Below are 19,871 nucleotides of genomic sequence, written 5' to 3'. Positions count from 1 at the left end.
ATGAACGAAACGCATTTTTAAATAGAAGAGCAGGTCTTGTCGAACTTGCCAATTTTTAATATTCTAACATAAATACAAAGAAATTGTTCCAACGCGCTATATTCGGGGTGATAATTATAAACAGTGTGGACAATTATGGGTGAGCGATAAAATATCGTATGATAATTAAATATTTTCGCCGCGTTCTGCTCTCATCTCGCATAACATCTAATACGATGCGCTTTTTTGTCAAATATCAAGTTACTTTGTATAGGCGAGCCCTTACAGGACTTGGCTGCTTTTTGTGCCCTACCGGGCACAATCTCCGAGCAAAGCATTCGTATATGGTAAACTGTCATAATTAAAGTTAATAATGAGCATCGTTCGATCCTTTTTATCGGTACTGAGAATTGTCATAACTTAATGTCTCTGAAGTTATTGTGTTTATAATTTGATTCGAAACTGATAATGAAACACATGATAGGTCATCCAGTTCCGGGTGAGCATAAAGATGTGTAATTTTAAGTTTCATGTTCATATAATTTTTATACGCTTTAAATTAGCTTCACTTGTAAGAAAATCTTGGAATCTTAATTTGACCCACTTCCCGGTCTTCAATTAGAATGAAATTTTGCACACACTCTGAGTTTTGACAATACATGACTAGCTAAGAAACGCCATTACAAATCCAATATAGTGGACTCCCCAAGATGGCGGACTGGATGTTTGAAATCCACCCCCACGATATGGATATCAAATGAAAGAGTTTGCTGTCAGGAATACGAAAAATAAAGTCACGTGACTTAAATCCACTATTTGTAATTTTTAGTGCGTGCTAAAAGCGTGGTTTTTAGTTTTTTAAACTTTTTAAAGTTAATATTCAGTAGCAAGTTAGCATTTGATTGCAATCTGACCTGATTTAATGCAGCAGTGCAAAACAAAGCTTCTTAGAAGAGATACAAGTTTATTCCGCCCTTATATTTTGTCTACTTGTTGTAAAAGCTTGAATGCAATCTCACTTGATGGTAAGTGATGATGCAGTCCAAGATGGAAACGGGCTTGTTAGGAGGAGGATGAAAATCGAAAACCGATACGATGTCATGTAGAAACCGAAAGGGGTGTGCCCTTTCGGTCGGTTATCTTTCCCAGTAGGGAAGACCAGAACAGACCAGAGTCAATTACGTTTTAAGATTTGGCTGAAATTTGGAATTGCAATAGATTTTACTCTGGATTAACACATGGGCTACTTTTCATTCCAGAAAAATCCATGGTTTCCGCGAGATTTGTGAAAAACTGAATTCCACGCGGACTATTTTGTAAGAAAAAAAAAAAAATATTTATTACTCACTCTTAAAAGTTTGCCGTGATTCACGATAATAGTACGTATTAGGATCATACAGGCAACTATCATCCGCACCATGCTACAGAGTACATAATATAGCTATAAACAGGAGCTTTAGCCGCTAATATAATATAAGATTATACGCTTTATTGATACGCATGCAATGTAACTTAATGAACAGCTGAACGCTTGTATTACTAATTGCTACTTAAGTATCGTTTACTCGGAAACGTTTGCATGTATCTATGACAACCATTATAGATATCCGTACCAATATTACAGCTATGGGTCGTCCGTTAGTTCTAGCATTAAAGGTCTGTAAGAACGCGCAGAAGGTTACTTAACTTTAACTTACCTTACTTAATATTGTTTTCACTTAATTGTACATTATAGTAGTAGTGTTAGGAGTACTAATTAACTAATTATTTTATCAATTGTCAAATATTAATGACTAACGGACGCCCGCGACTTCGTCCGCGTGAAATTTAGTTTTCACAAATCCCTCGATAACCATGGATTTTTTCGGGATAAAAAGTAGCCTATGTGTTAATCCAGACTATAATCTATCTTTACTTTAAATTTCAGGTGAATGGGTTCAGTAGTCGCTGCGTGAAAGAGTAGCAAACATTCATACCATGAAAATCATCAGTTTTTTGCTGATCATGGGAAACCATAGATTATTTCGGGTCAAAGAGTAGCCTATGTCATAGTCTAGAGTAAAATCTATTTTTATTCTAAATTTCAGCCAAATCGGTTCCAAAGTAGTTGCGGCGTTTAAGAGTAACAAACATCCAAATATATTACTGCAAGTTTAAGGTAGACTCCTTATTGTATGTATATAGTATTCTGAGTGTAACAAATTAAAGGAAAACAAATACTTGACAGTTCATATTAAACCTGATATCAATGAAAATAAATTAATTGCCTTATTTAAAAAAAATAACTAACTAAATAAAAGCACAGGACATGTTGTTATGCCGATGTATGTACACTTCATGTATACGTAGTGGGATACATTATACATGTATACATGCAGTCTCGGAGCCTATTCGTGTGACCTGTAATTGCCAACTTTATAGCACCCTGTTACGAGTTTTATATCATTCAATCTAAGACTCTTAATTGAATAAGTGACAAGAAATTTACAACTGACATACGTACTCGTAGTTATCTTTAATGTAACGCTTATTCTCCTGACATTCATTATAGCGAGCACATCTACTAACTTTGTGCTAACTGGTACCTGATATTATAATAACAAATTAAAGACCTATGTTGAATGTAATGAATTGTTCATTGATAAAGTTTTATTTGTGTTTATACTAGTAGCCTTTATTACATCGTATAGGCAGCGCATGTAATTACGCCAATGGTAAGCGAAGACGCTTGCCTCACTCTTGACTTGAAAAAATGCGTTTGGGCAAGAATTCCATAGCTTAGCACCGACTCGTGATTGTCAAAAAAGCGTTAAACAATAGTCCCTAAAATTTGATGTAGGTACCTACAAGGATGACAATAGGGATGACTAGAGCCTGGAGCCATGTGGCACGTAGATTCTGTTTCGACGATCGCAAAGGCTTCGAAAATTAAAAAGAAATGGTTATTTACATACATTTACATTTGTTATCGACAGGTCACGTGATCAATGACAGATCCGATCGATATCTGCCATTGCCATACATTTTTTTAGTTTTCGAAGCGATACCGCTTGTAGAAAGAGGATCGACGGGCAACATGGCTACAGGCTAAGGTGTTTTCTATTTAATGCTAGGTAAAGAGGTATCTTTAGAGTTTCAATAAAAGTCACGTGAGTATTTCAAGTTTATGATCACATATCTTCACTGAAGGAAGGAGTGTCACCACACGTCAGCCGGAGAATGTCCAGCGTTTCTTATTTATGTCTTCTAATAAGGCCATAAATATTGATTTTAATTACGCGTCGCAGTCGCAATGACAGTCGCGTAAATGGCCGAGGATTGACGCGTATCAACCGCTGGCCATTGGCCTTAATCCAACACAAATATGGCCGCGATTTCATTTATATAAATTATATAATAACTTGCACTTTTTATACCCTTTTAAATTGGCAACGGATCATTAAAGGCCATATAAAATTGTTTTTATGCCTTAATGGTCGCAGGGCGTTTTATTCTGTCAATATCATAAGTGATCATTTTAGGAATGAACTGGTCCTTTTAGGATATACTAATGCGGTGTCATTAAAATATTTTTGGTTTTTTGATAACGAAATGATGATTTTAATATTTTTAGTCACGCATGGCACCCATTTCATGGTAATTGTCACAAATATATTTACAAAATATAATTATCAGAATTCCTCATTTCTCGTTTATTTTCTTCGTTCAAATGAATCTCTAAAAGTTTCACGAGTATACAATTAGTGAGTCATATCATAAGTGTGTAATTAACAATGCTACGTGTAAGTGATATCTTTTATCTTTAAAATATTTCGTAATGAAGCCTCCAAATAAGGAGCGCACAGCCTTATATTTTATCCAATTAAATAATTTATGTATCTTCGTGCAGATCATGTGACAAGATGGCACGATGAAATATACCTGACCTTCTATTGAAAGATTTGAGTGATCTTATGACTTTCATATTTTAAAGCATTTATATATGTTTGTGCCACATAGCAGCAGATTATGTAATATGTTTTACTACCCTCTAATGTATTTTTTTTTCTATTTTTTTATAACCACTACACTGTAAAACTAACTGTGGTTTATGTTGCACTATGGTTAGGGTTCATTTCAATATGTATTTTGTAAAATAATAAATAAAATAAAATAAATAAAATTACAAGATTGTAGCATATAATGCAACCGTAGATAAATAAAGTATTAAAAACATTATCTACGATTTGTTTGCGTTGATAAATTATATCCAAATAAAATATCATATCAATAATGTTTTTTTTATTAAGTGATAAGTTAATCCTAGACTGTAATCTTGTTTTTGAAACCATTTAGCATTGTTTTTTCAGCGAAATGGCATACTTAATTATTGACATTTTACCTAGAAACCCTTGTAAAACTTAAATGTGAACTCTTAAATGAATTTTCATTTTTGTCACATTTTTCATTATATCATGTTATTTCATTCATGATCTGCTCTTAATGGTAGTGTGATGCTACATACTGTCTTTAGCGTCCTTCGATAAATGAACTACTTATTGTGCAATACAATTTTTCATTTCGAATCAGTAGTTCCTGTGATTAGCGAGTGATTAAAATGAAATTGCGAGAAGTCCCCCATCGATCATATTTTATAATATTTTATTATTATGTGTTAAAAAAAACGCAAATATACGCAAAATTTGAAATACGTAGTAACGCGCTTGTTAGAATGTTTTTAGCGGAATGAAAAGCGAAAAAATGGTGAAGTAAAAAAAATTAGTTTTTACACAATTTTATCCGAAATACTTGTATGTTCTTGCACTTTTTTTTCCAACGATCAGCATTTTCTTTTTTACATTTCCGTGCAAAGCGATTATATAATATGAGTATGTGAGCCTATGTGTCCCTCAGTTGAAATATTTTGAAATGCATATCTGATTCTAAATTACTTAATGTATGTTACAGAGATTCACCAAAAGTCTACTCTTTATGCTTAGCTACTTTGAAGAAGTTTTTAAATAAAAAAAATTGAATAAAAAATATTGAGTAGACAGGATGCGGTTGAGAGCTGATTAGCAAAGGTTTCGTCTCTCAATGGTACGCAGCGCTCTCGGGCGCTTCATAAATTTCCATTGATTGGATTAATCTGATTTGGATGTCAATTTTGCAAGCAATGTGCAGGCACTTTATAAGAAAATACAATGACGGTCCCGCTGACTTTTAATACAGTCCGTCCAGGGCTCATAATAACGAATATACTATCGCGTATATTTGCTTAACCATAGTACGATGCGAAAAATATATCCCTTTTCTGTTCGGATACAATCGTTAAGGATGCGATGAAGATTTATTCGTTCATCATTTTGTCTTATTAAAAATGAAAGTTTTGTTTCTCCATTTTATACCGGGAGCAGAATTTACATTTTGTAGCTGACAAGCGGGCCCACCTCAACAGGTTGTCGATTGTGTCTGACATTTTACTCATGCTAAAAGAATTAAATGCAAAATTAAAATATATAAAATGAAAGTTAGCAGTCTAATTACCGGTAGCTGTATGACCTAGATGTTAAATACCACTGAGAGATGAAACAAATGAACATTGTAAATATTAAATTGGTTGTCAAAATTCATAACGTTGGAAATTTGTTGAGAAATTGATTAGATACTTTGACAGGTTTCTTTTTATGTCATCATCATCATCATCATCATCATTATTAATAGCCGATGGACGTCCACAGTTGGACATGACCTCTTGCAACTTTTAAACTCCACGCCACCGTCATCTAGCGGCTCCCTGTCCACCTAGTGGGGGGTTGACCTACACTGCGCTTTCCGGTGCAGGATCGCCATTCCAGCACCTTGAGACCCCAACGTCCATTGCCTCTTCGAACTATATGCCCTGCCCATTTCCACTTCAGCTTTGCGACTCGCTGAGCAATGTCAGTGATTTTGAATTTTTTTCTGATTCGATCACGCAGAGAAACTCCAAGCATAGCTCGCTCCATCTTATTCGCTCCATATTATTTCATCGGCCGCTGAGAGACTCTAAGCCTACTTTTGAAATATGAAATATGAATTATTAAACGAAAAATACAACTTACTTTGCTTAAAAAGCAAACTAAAATCAAAAATGTCTTACTTTAAAATCAGGCATACAAGTAAACCACGGTTAATAATTGTAAAAAAATATCTCAAGCTATGATAGTAAACAAATCCGCAAGAAAAAGTTAATATATGTTTCTCCAAGAAATAGCTGATATCCGTAATGCATCCGACCTCACGCATTTTGCAAAAAGTGGGAATTAAAACAGGAAGATGCCGCTTGCCATACCGTTCACATCCCGTATGTATGTATGCGTACCCGGACACCGCTCATACCCGCTCGTGGCCAGTTATTCGTGTAATACACATATTTTTTACCACTTCACTCTTTCTCTCACGATTTGGAAGTTCCATGATGGCATGTACTGAGATAATTGATCTTAATTCATGTTTTTTATATTTGTAACACTACCGCCAATACACAAAACCAATCGGGTTGAAACCGCATCGGCACACGGTCATAAATTAATGGTACCACAATATTTATTATCACTTATGCATTCAGGATAATATGACTGAATTATGCAATATCTAAACCTAGCCAACATGATCTATAATTCATTGTAAAATTTATTGACACAGGTTGCACGGCTTCAGTCACAAACGAGCATATTTCCCACGTCAATTTTGATTGTGATATTACTCGCATAGAGAGCGATGACATTCGTGTACATACTAATTTAGACTTGCCAGAGCGTCCGCGAATCATTGCGTTATCTAGAAGTAGATACGGCACCGATATACGTGGAAGCAAATTTCTTCTTATTCGCCTTGGGTGGAAGGTCTATTTTTCAAGCTATCACTTGAAGCAGGTAATCGCGCAATACTGGACTCATAGTCCAGAGTAAACAAATCTTAGACATTGTATCTGTTCGCTTTAACTCTCTATATTCAAAGGAACATTGTCAAGAGAAATGTACGATTATTGTAGTGCTTTCTTATGGATTGTGTTACGATAATATATAAATCGTGGATTCGCTAAGGAGGGCCTCACTATCTGCGATTTCATGTGGTTTATCAATTTGAACACCTCCATAGACATATTTGTTTACCTGTAGTCTGTCTTTGCGCGCTGCTTTACGAGATAGATTGTGATTTCCACATTTATTAAATCGAAAATGCTTATAGCTTAATGGAATTTATTTGAAGCTTACACTGCATAAATGTCAAATGACATACCTACTCGCGTAAATTGCGTAGATGGGTAGAATTTGTATGTGAATCGTGCATGTGGGGACGAATATTTTGTATAAATTCTGAAACTGTTGCGATTCTCATGGGCCAAGCCAAGTCGTCGTCTTCAGACGGCTATAAATTTTAACAATCATACAGTCGGTCATCTTTCTTTGTTATCATATTGAAGGGACGACATTCCATCGGCGTAATTATGCAAAAAGCTGGACCGTGGCCGCGGCGGGCCTCCTTTGACAACCGCATCATTATAGTTGACATAAACTAAGATTTATACGATTGATTTATTAGAAGGTAAATATGAAATATTCCGTTTACCTTGGTATTATAGTAATCGTCGATGTAATAAATCAATATACAAATAAGTAAATCACTCTGAATTTAAATACTGATCATTCGAGCTACTTAAATGACATTCTAAATTATATCTGACGTTCTAACATTATCGTCTACTTCTTTGACAACGCAAAGTAAATTATCTTCTCGATTCTAGGTCGGTTCCAATTTATAGTTATGATTTCTTTAATTGTATAATTTTGAGTCACTCTGATCTTTACGGATGGTCTTTTTACCCGCTTTTCTGCTTCGCTTTGAACGAAGAGTGCGAAGGCGAATGGATGCGTAATTTGGTGAACACTGGTTAAATTAGTTCGCGATGCGGGCGTCTTTATAGTCCACAAATTGGCAAAAAATAGCGACAAGCTTCCAGTGACACCGATCGCGGAGGCATCAGCGAAACAGGTGTTATCATAAACATACATTTTGATATAAAAACAAAATGATTTTCATGAGTGGCGGGAGGCGCGAAGTGCCGTTCTCGTCGCCGACACAATGGCGGTTTCGTGTTTTTTTTGTTTCGCCCTCGCCGTAAAGGCCGACGATATTAAATTTAGTAAGCGGAGAGGTGTCCGAAATCTCACGCAGACGTGCGATCCGCCACACATATTTCCGTCTGCACAAAAAGCGGAACTATAGCCATAAATATGTCCAAGTAAACATTAGTCTCCAACGGGCAGCCGAACTCTTTGTAGGGTTCTGCTAAATACTCTGCGAATTATATTTCTTACTTTGTGCTGGTACTCAAAATGTGTTCTAAAAACAAAATAATAAGGGTCATAACGTTTCACTTTAAAAGAGTTATCAAATATAAAAAGTTACAAACAAGGTATTTGGCCACTTATTGTAAATATTACGATGTTTAGATGTGCACTAATGCAAACAAGTATTTTGATAAAAATCATCATTTTAATGGTGGTTCTTATGCTCCGAAGAAATGTTCAAATATTGTTTCCTAAGGAGAAGCATGTTATGCCTTATATGGTTGTTGGGTTTTTGAGGAAAACGGCAAAATGAATTTGTTATTCATTGTAAATATTTTTTATTCAAAATGCGAAAAGTTTTAACGAAAGTATGTTTATAGCTTAAACGTCATCTGATTTTGAACGACTGCATTAAGTCGCGTTTATTCCATCTCAGAAAACATAGATGATGTTTATTAAAAAATTATAATAATAGGTAATATTATTTTTTTATATAAAAGCATCTTCGTCTCTATTCAACATTCAAAACGATTCCTTTATTTTAATCTATAAGCTTAGCAAAAAGTTAAAGAGTCTCGTTAGCGGCCTAACATGGTCCGGATATAGCATTTCAGCCGGACGCTTTTCTATTGAATTTTTTATCTCTAAACAAAAAGCACATCCCAACAAATTATCGCAATACCATACAACAGAGGCGAACTTAAAAAACGTTGACAATAAAATAGCAAATATTGAAGTAAACACACCTCATTGTGCACTAACAAGAGCCGCGGCACGATGCGATGACAGTCGCGCTGCGCAGGCGATAATATGTGTACATATGTAACATTAAACTGCAAAAATAAACGACACTTTCACACTACATGGGTTCAAGAACAAGTTTTTCCATAACACAAAAGACGACACTGAATAGTTATAGCTGCTTCGCGTCCTCGCCGCATAATCCAATAAAACAATTCTCGGAATGTATGTACCGTCAGGACGATATTGTGTATCTATTACAGCCGTGTTTGCATTTCACTGTATTTGTATGAGAAATTATCATCATATGATATCATATCATATCATTATCATAACATATAACATAATTTCTCATGCTAGCAAACGCACAATGATTAAGATTAACAATGTAGCTGAAGTGAAACCTTCCACAAAGGTGCCGGAAAGTATTTCGCGTCTAAAGAGACATACACAAGTTATTAATTGTAGTAGCATCATACAGTAGCATCTATAATAATATTATAAATGCGAAAGTAAGTATGTCTGTCTTTTACCTTTTCACGGCTAAACTGCTGAACCGATCAAGATGAATTTTGGTTTATACATTGTAAATAAGATCTTGAAGCAAAACATAGGGTACTTTTTGATCCTAAAATAAAAATAGAAGGGGTTGAAAGATTGTATGGAAAGTCCTTCATTTTTAGAGTTACAGTTTTATTCATAAATCATAAAAAAACGAAATATGATATGGTTCAAGAATTTTTAAAATTCAACCTCGAAAGTGGTGAAATAGGAGTTGAAAGTTTACATTGATTTACACGTGGACGAAGTCGCGGGCGTCTGCTAGTTGTAAATAAATGACGTAATTAGTATCTACGAACTTAGGAAGTTCAGTTCAGCTTGAACAGAGAGAAGCAATAATAATGGCATGTTTCATAAAAGTGGGAAAACCCCGCCAGAATAGCGATTCGCCTTAACATTTAGTTTTTCGCGTTTAATTATTATTTTTTGTGCACGTAATCTGTATGTGCCATAGTTTAAATTTATAGTTTGGTAGATCCGACTATAATAAAAAAATGGTTAGAGAACAAAAATAATACTTATGTACACATCTCATTAATAGGTTAAAGAAAACATATGTGTGTTGTGGTAGTTAGTACAGTATAAATGTTATATGATATGAAAACTTTAAACTCTGATTTTTTTTAATATATTCCTCTTCTTGCACCGTAATTACGTAACAATGCCAGTCTGCCAATTTGAAGGCGCGGAACTTTTCTTAAACCCTCATTTGTATTCTGTAGAGCTAATTTAATGCAAGTAAAAACAATTTAAACATTACGCACGACATATTTTATACACCACTATGCCCATGTAAGTGCATGTGATAATTAATTATATCCATTAATATTCCGTAGACATTTGTCGCTTTAGATCTATCAAAAGATACCATAACTATGTTACTTAAGTAAACGATGTAAAAAATACTTACAAGTAAAATCATTATTTTCTGCTTCTAGGACTGTTTATGTGATGCCGGCGTAATAGTGACTCACAATCTGGCATTTTTTTTTACAATAAAGTTGAAAAATGCTATTTGTTTAGCCTTTGGTATGGCACATATAATTGCAGTAACAGTTCTCATTTATTTTTCCTCAACCAAACTTTCTTTGAGATAATTAAAATAAATAAAATATTAATTAATTATAACTTCTGGGTAAAGGAAAAATAAATGATATTATTGCCTTGAATTCCTTATTATTTTCGGGAGACATTAGATACGATTTTTTTTAAATGACCGTAGCGCCCCGGGATCTTTCTTTTGAATTGACAGTGCCGCTATTTTGGGGAACCATTTAAATCTGGCACTAGTAAGCGCAGTATTGGTCGACCCCCCATAAGGTGGACTGACGACATGAAGCAAGTCGCAGGGATTCGCTGGATGCAGGTGGCTCAGTATCGTGATGTTTGAAAGTCCCTACAAAAGGCCTATGTCCTGCAGTGGACGTCCATCGGCTATGATGATGATGATGATGATTTACGTAAATCTTCCAGAAAAAAATACCTAAGTAGTTTCTTGGTAAGTATTAGAATTCATATTAAGACTAGCAATATTTACTAGCTCACAATGGTATACTCGTAGTATATACGCCTTTATAGTACCTACACAACCCGCTCTGTAATGTCGATATTATGCCAAAAAGTAAAAAAAATATTTATAGTTACATGTTTAGTTCAGCAAGGGATATGATTTGTATTCAATGAATCAGACAAAAAAGAAAACAATTTGAATATCTATTTAATAAATATGATTTTTTGTGCTGACGCTACAGATAAAATTGGCGACTGAATCTCAAAATATATGAATTTGATTCAATGGAAGGGCAAGCGGCTTCTCTTTCTGTGATTGCGAAGGGCTGCCACCGGGGCATTCGCTGCCACTCTCGTTTATTTTTAATATTAAATTTATAGCCATATTATACGAAGGCTGCCAAAACGTTCTATCATATTTTGGTTTTCAAACAGTTCGTCCATAAATAAATATTAACGATCATATAAAATTCAGTTTGGTTCCCTTTAACTAAATATGAATTTGCGTGATTTTATTTGTTTTTAGCAAGGATTATAGAATCCAATACCCGATTGACTTCGTTTTCGTAGAATCCATTAATTTATAATATGAAATATTATTAATTATAAAATGATTTATAATATGTAGCTAGTTACTTACTATAACCCGTTCTTCAGAAACAACGATTCTCAAAAGTCACTTCCCTTGGCAGTTTTTACGTACCTTGTCGAGACAAACTATAGCTTATATTAAAAATATTGAAACACTCGTAATATAAATTTAAGTTTTCCACGTTAGTTATCTACATTACCTGACGTTTTAAAAGCGCTACAAGTACTACTATGCCAAATTGAAATAAATGAAATTTTTCCTGACTAGCGGACGCCCGCGACTTTGTCCACGTGGAAACCAATGTAAACTTTCAACCCCTATTTCACCACTTTAGGGGTTGAGTTTTAAAAGTTCTTGAATCAGATTATACTTCGTTTTTTTTCATGATTTATGAACAAGTTTTTAAAACTGTAACTCAAAAATTAAGGACTTTCAACCCCTATTTCACCGCTTCTATTTTTATTTTAGGGTCAAAAAGTGCTCTATGTTTTGCTGCAAGGTCCCATTTACCTTTATACCAAAATTCATCTTGATCGGTTCAGCCGTTAACCCGTGTAAAGGTAACAGACAGACAGACTTACTTTCGCATTTATAATATTAGTAATAGAAGTATAGATTGGTTTTCAGATGTAAAAATTCAATTGTTCAAATTTGTTTGTACCGAAATAAATTATTACTGATTAATTATTTACTATACCTATTATAAATGCACTAAACTGAAACTGCAATATGGAAGATTTGTTATAAGGTGTTGTTACATATTTATTCAGTCTTACTTTTTCCCTAGAGAAAGGCGGTTATTTTTTTTAACTCAACAGCAGGATACTTAACGTTTTGCTGATATCTCACCTGATGTTAAGTGACGGTATATTCTTAGGGATAACCTGGTGTATGATTCATTCAACACAGAATTAGATTAGACTCAGTAATAATAAATAACCACATTAAAGTCCACCTCCAGATCCGACCTGAGTCAGTGAAATATAAATTTCTAAATTTACCCGACTATTTCCTATAACCGAAACAAAATCCTTTTGTCCCGTTCAGTGGTCGTCAACATTTTAAATATTTGCTACAACTATAAAAAATATAGTAACAAAGTTAGTAAACGTAGCCCTGCGACTGCATTATACAAGTGGTCGCAAACACGTGTTGTCGGCCGCGTCCCGACACCTTCGTTTTTCCCATAATTGCCTCAACATAATATTCGCATTATATCTACAATTTTAGACTTTGTTCTTGCCTACTGGTGTTGCTCTAAAAAGGAAAATATGTACATAACTCGATACCTTCTTTTGCACCTTTGGTTATTATGATATTTAATCTAAGAGTAGAAATTCTGCATCCTTTATTTTCTTCTAGTAAGTAGGTGATATAATACGTATGATTATATAGATTTGAGCACGGAATTAAAAAGGTTAGCTTTAGCGTTTTCATGTTATTTGTTTTATCATTATATTTCTAACCTTTTCCTAATCCTAGGTTATGCCACATATCGTAGTGTATTGTTCTGGTGTACTAGAAATAATTGTGATGTGTGGTATAATCTATACTAATATTATTAAGCTGAACAGTTTGTTTGATTGATTGATTGAACGCGCTAATCTCAGAAACTACTGGGCCGATTTGAAAAAATCTTTCAGAGTTAGATAGCCCATTTATTGAGGGGGGCTATAGGCTATATTTTATCCCCGTATTCCTACGGGAACGGGAACCACGCGGGTGAAACCGCGCGGCGTCAGCTTGTGTAGCGATAAAGATATTTTTTTTTTACTTTTTAATTTCTTTCTGTTGGTTTAAACCCGCGACTTTGTATTAAAACATGTTTTTTTGTATATGTAATCTATTTAATATAACAATTGAATTTATCAGCAACAATTTGTTAAGACTTTCCTGTTAAGTTACCTAACACGAGAGTAAATCTCAACAAACGCAAGTGGACACGTGTAGCCGGCCCAAAGACGACTACGCCTTCCCATAATTGCCACAATACTACTCGTTTAACACCATCCTATTCCATTTCCATACTTATTTAGGTATCCTACGTGAGAAAATTCGGGTAGGCTACATTAAATCAAGCTCGGTGATAAAGTAGTGCCTACTTGTTTTGCATAATGACTTATTTAACTTTCAGGGTCTACAATTTATTTGGGAGCTGCTTATTTATAACTGTAATTTTTTACTTATAATTTGATGGCTCCAGATTTCTTAAAGAAAACGTAGGTATAAATATCTAGGTGCTATACGTAAATCTTCTGTTCTGAACTCATTTGAATATGAATGTATAAAATTAAAAACATGGTGTTTTTAATTTTATACATTCTACTCGTACTTCACACACGCAGATAATTAAGAAAATTCTCTGGTGTGCAGGTATCCTCACGTTGTTTTTCCTTTACCGTTTGAGACACGCGATATTCAATTTCTTAGAATGCACACAACTGAAAAGTTGGAGGTACATACCCTGAACCGGATTCGAACCTACACCCTCCGGTATCGGAGGCAGAGGTCATATCCACTAAATATATTTTACTTATATGACCTTATTTTTGACTCATACCTATTGGAAGTAGTTAAACTTTATTATCATCATAGTTATATATCACCATAGTTACACTAAATACGAGTATTGTTAAATCAATTCGTCATAAAATTCTTAGTTAACTTTTTATCTATTTATTTTAACGCTTAGTGGAAAACTTTAGTTTACTTCAAGTACGAGTTAGCAATGCTAATAAGATAGCATTGCTAACTCGTACCTACTTCTCGAGTAATTTAATGATACCACACTGTTTTTTTTTTTGGAAAAATTTCTACTTTAGAAATATTAAAAGTAAACAATTAAATTATAATGAAAAGCATTCGTTCATCATCAGTTTAAATCAAGACAAAGATTGACAAGTCATAAAGAGAATTTTTGTTCGTTCTGTTTGACTTTTTGGTTTATCAAATCTTGTTTTTATAAAAAAGCCGGTTGTTTTTAATAAGGCTGATAATTAAGTGAAAATCTTTAAAAGTAATTATCAGCCTAATTACACAGTCCTATTGTGTTGTACCACCAAGATGATCCAATTAGGGCTCAGTGAATCTCTATTACCGAATTCTCCAAAAGAGTTATTCTTAACGACTCGGGTGAGATAAATAATTTAAGACCATTCAAGAACCGAACCGATTTACAATCGAGGCATAACTAAAAAAGGGAATAACGAGTGCTGTTTACATGTTTGGCGCAAAGTATTTTCACGGTTCTTCCTTGAATACAGAGGAGGCTCCTCCGAATCGAGGGATCGTACAGGGGAGATTCCGGCCGTGGTGATTCGGAGTGAGATGACTGGTTAATTAGTGCGTACGCAACGCACGTACCGCCAGTGACATGTCACAAGACGTCTGCCACCGGCATCGGCGATCTCTCAACGAATTCCGATGGAGAAGAGCGAAAAAGACACGAGCCAAGCATGCGCGGGCAAAAAGTGGTGCGGTCGGGGCTGCGCTGCGGGAGGCTTCGCCGCTTGCGTCTCCGGCACAATTGAAACTAATATGCTCCTTATGTGTATATAAAAATGAATTGCTGTGTGTTAGTCTCGCTGAAACTAGGCAATGACTTTACGATTTTTTGTTTTGTTTGCACTGTGTGTGGATGAAAACACAAAAACTGGGAAAATCAAAGAAAATTAATAAAAATCAGTGACGCGAAGTTCACCTATTATTTTTTTAATTTTTGGCTAAAAGTGCACCAGATCCCGTACGTCAATTATACTATATCAACTAACTTAAATAATTATATCTTTAATTTACTTTATCTTATTACAAAAAATCAAAATGAATAGTCATTTATTTCAAGTAGGCTTAGTTTACAAGTTCTTTTGAGACGTCAAGTTTATCTATTTGTAAAGACTCTACCATCGGTTTGGAAGGCTGGTTCTGCTGAGAAGAGCCGGCAAGAAACTCAACTGTCGCTCCTTTAAAAAAAGGCATACATTATATTTTTTTATTTTTACTATCTCTGTGAAGGTGGAAGCTGATCATCTTTTATCATTTATATCACGGAACCCTACTTTTAGTAAATATAAAATCAAAGTCGAGAATAAGTATATGTTTAAAATATTAAAAGGTAATGCAATGCAGAGTAAATGTCCTAATTCTGAGTATTGGCTGAGCGGATTGGAGGAACCGGCGGCTCGCAGACGGCGCGCGGCGCGACTCGCAAAAACGGAGTCGTCTGCTGCTCGGGCGAGGCGGATTGTGTGCCTGTGCGCTGATCGCCCCGCGTACTCTAAGGCTGAGCACACACGTTGAGTTCCATATATATATTTTTTTTATTAAAACTTGAAGTAAAAACATTTTAGTCACTGTTTGTGGGGTTTCGTGTTAAATGTTAACATATTGAAGAAGGTTTTTATAGGACAATAGCTCACGCTTGTGGTTTTTAGCGGTGGTGTGGTCGATATTTACTTTATTTTTATCAAAAACTTTGAACTGAAATCCTTTTTAGCTACCCTTGGCGAAGCCTACCTAGGCGAAGAAAATGCACTAATCTCGCTTGACGTTAAGTGTTTGACATAAAATTTTATTTTCATAATAATGTGCAATAAATGGCGAAATAAATACGTAGGTACATATCTAACGAACGATGGAAATGACATTAATAACGACATGCCATAAACAGCAAATTTTTAACCTTTATTCAGATTAAGTACATTTTAGAATATTGGAAAATAAATAAATTCGCAGAAGGTGTCTTCCGCTGTTCGATTTTACTTTGCTGCTAAGTGTATTATAAGGTATCATTTACAATCCGTTAAATTATATTTTACGGCTGTTGATTTCTTATGCCAACTGTGTGCATGACTATCTTTTTACTGATGAACATGTTTTTTCACGTGTGTGGGTCCCCTAACGCTTGAGAAAAGCTCGCTCGCTCCGCAAGCCGTGCTTCGTGCCGTCACGCTGCTCGCAACGCCCCGCGCATACCAAACGCACGGCCGAACGCTAATATCCATCGATATGGTAATTAACTGAAAATACCCACTCATTTTGCCAAATGTGACTAATGAAGTAATGGTAAATGAATTAACGATCGAGTGAACGGTGATGTAGGAAAACGCTGGAAGCAGACTAGCATGGCAATAGGCCGTGAGCGCCGGCAATGTATGCGGACGCCAGCACAATACGAATGACGCGATATAACGGATCGACCCGATTATTTCTGTCCATTTCATGACTGTTTAATAGCAATGTTAAAGTTGGCGAAAGCAAACACACCCGCCCTGTTTATCGAATATTTTACGATCTTCACCGGATTAATTTTAAAATGCTCTAAGGTTTGTAGCTCGGCTCGGAAAGATTGTTTGATTCCAGAATGCCGCTAGTTTTGCATACTATTTCTGATATTTATATTACACTTACTCATTCACCATTCTGATTTACCTGGATGTATGTTTATTCGGATTCAGGTGTTTATAATACATGTGTACTTTATTTCAAATAAGATTTAATGCTGTAGAGATAATTTTCCGTTGAAACATCTGGTCGAGGCCTGCTTATTCATTACTCTTCATCGCTAGCAGATGGTTGTTCTTTTACGTAGATTGAATTAATAGATAATTATGCGGTCTTGAGCTCCGATTTTGGATTCATTATTTAGATTATTTTCAAAAACATGCAGGCAAGGCAAAATTTGATTGTTTAGTAATTATTTAAAAACAGAAATAAATAACAATGATTAGATATTGTATTAACTAAGTTGTAAAAAATATGGTCACCTTTTATTATGTTAAATTTTGAATTGTGTAAAATTCCTTCTATCTTATTGCAATTTTTTCGTATTAGATAATACCATATTTATAGTAAAAGTACGTTTTAAACATAATATTATTGCTAGTAAAAAAAACCTATTCAATAAAAAACCAATTCAATAAAAAACCTATTTAATAAAAAACCTATTTAGTAAAAAAACCGATTCAATAAAAAACTACCCTACATGCCACAGACAGATATTCGTACACACAGACACACGTAAAACTTGTATAAATTGAGATTTTTTGTATGAAAATTGCGTCTGTTAAAACTGGTACATTTCGAAGTGTCAGATACTCGCTATATGGGTGAAACATCACGTTTTTGTGCATCTAATTGCCTACGCCTGCAGTTTAATGGCATTACATTGCACTTCAGCAAGAACAAAATTAGTGGACGCTACGCGATGTTACGATGTCCAACCCGGTACCCCATTTGTCGATTTAGTCACCATGAGGCATGTTAAAAAGGATTTGTTGCTTTGTTTTACAACAAAATTTGATTTAGAGTTAGTCAAGGTAAGTAGACACTTTTAGAAAATACAGCACTATACGAGTAACAAATCCGTTTCCTGGTTTACTTACAATTTAGGTATCCATAAGAGTTAATAGTCTTCTTCAGGGGAACGCATTCCACCTTAGGGCACATCAATATTTACCATCTGGTGAAGTCGTGGTGAATAGCAAGTCTATTAAAAAAATTAATGATTGTGAAATTGAATCCGGAGACGTTGTGCCATTGCTAGATCGGCAGTGGACAAGTTTAACAAGATTTGGAAATATAGGAGGATCACCAAAACCACCAAGGTTCTATGGATGTCTTGTCATTCCAATATTTCTACGATGCGGAAAGAATGTGATTGCGTCTACAAGACCGTCACAAAATCGATGCCCTGGCTGGAGATGTGGTGTTGGAGACGTTCGTTCCATTCTTTTCATTTCGACTGTGCTTTTACGGATTTTAAATCTTTTTTGGCCTTGTGGTTCTTTGGCCACATCTTCAGAAATAAGGATTCAATTGAGCGTATGGTAGTGCAGGGCCAAGTCGAAGGCTAAAAGTCCAGAGGCCAATCTCCAACCCGCTGGACGGATTTAGTCAAGGCTACTACAAAATCAACCATGGTGGAGTGTTCACATAATGCAGCCAACCTCAAATGCTTAAAAGAACAATCAACAAATTTAATATATTTTCGCGGTAAAGATGCCAAAATGATTTTTTTTTCTAATTTATTCCATACCTAATGTTAGTAGGTAAGGATAAAGAAGTGTTATAGTTTGTTGCAAGACCCAAAAATGTGTTTGTTTTAAAAGTGAACTCTTAAATCAATAAGTAGATAATAAATTTTGACCCTTATCGTTTTTGTTGTTATTTCAAAAATTATAGACCGGACAATGTTACACTTCTAATTAACTTTACTCAAACTAATGCAGTTTATGTGTCGCGCTTCCGTCCAGGTGATGAGAGATAGTATCTTGCGGTTCAAACTATTTGTCACCGGCCTAATTTTTATGTTAATACTACTAGCTGTTGACCATGACTTCGTCGCCGTGGAATTTTGTAACCTTGTTGTCAGTGTATAAAAAAATTAAGAACATTATGTTAGAGAACTTTATTCAATATATTTTTTATAATATATCGTAAATACATTTGAGCAAAACAAGGGAATTAATATTTCCAACAAACATTTTTTTTTGAGTTAGTTGCTTACATTTTTGACACATTGAAAATTTTCAGAATGCCATTAAAACGGATTAAAAAAAAACTGTTCGCATTAATTTCGTAATTAATATTAGGAAAGTTATGATTACTTTATTTTTTTAATTACTTAACTGAGAACAAGCAATGTTGACTTAAATTTTTAATTACTTACCTCAGAACAAGCAATGTTGTTGGGTTAAAAATAAGATTGCCCGTGCCACTTCCCCCGATGAGCGTTGTCTCAATGAGCCCTACTACTAACTATAAAAGGTGTTGTTAACTAATTAAATATGGATATATACAATAGCACTAAAACATTTTGGATACTTATCAAATATTACCATTCTATAAATAATGAATAAATGATGAGTGCATTAAAACAAAAAAATGTTTATGCATTCTATGATAAGATAATGAAAACAAATTCATAGGACGCACAAAAAACGCCGGTGCCGGTTATGCCGATGTGCTGGTGTCGTATTCTTATGTAAATGACAACAAAACGCACGCTTCGCCTCGAAGCGTAAATAAACTAAGGGGCCTTGTACAATTATTCCTAAATAAATTATTAAAGTAGATATAAATAAATAGCTAGAAATAAATCATAAAGACTAAATATGTTACTTTCAACTTTTGAACTTTAAAATGGTGCTTATTTGCAAAGTGTGTATTTATTTATT

This window comes from Bicyclus anynana, chromosome 3, assembly GCF_947172395.1.
Source record: "Bicyclus anynana chromosome 3, ilBicAnyn1.1, whole genome shotgun sequence".
In the NCBI taxonomy this organism is placed as follows: Eukaryota; Metazoa; Arthropoda; class Insecta; order Lepidoptera; family Nymphalidae; genus Bicyclus; species Bicyclus anynana.
This window is presented reverse-complemented; position numbering follows the sequence as displayed.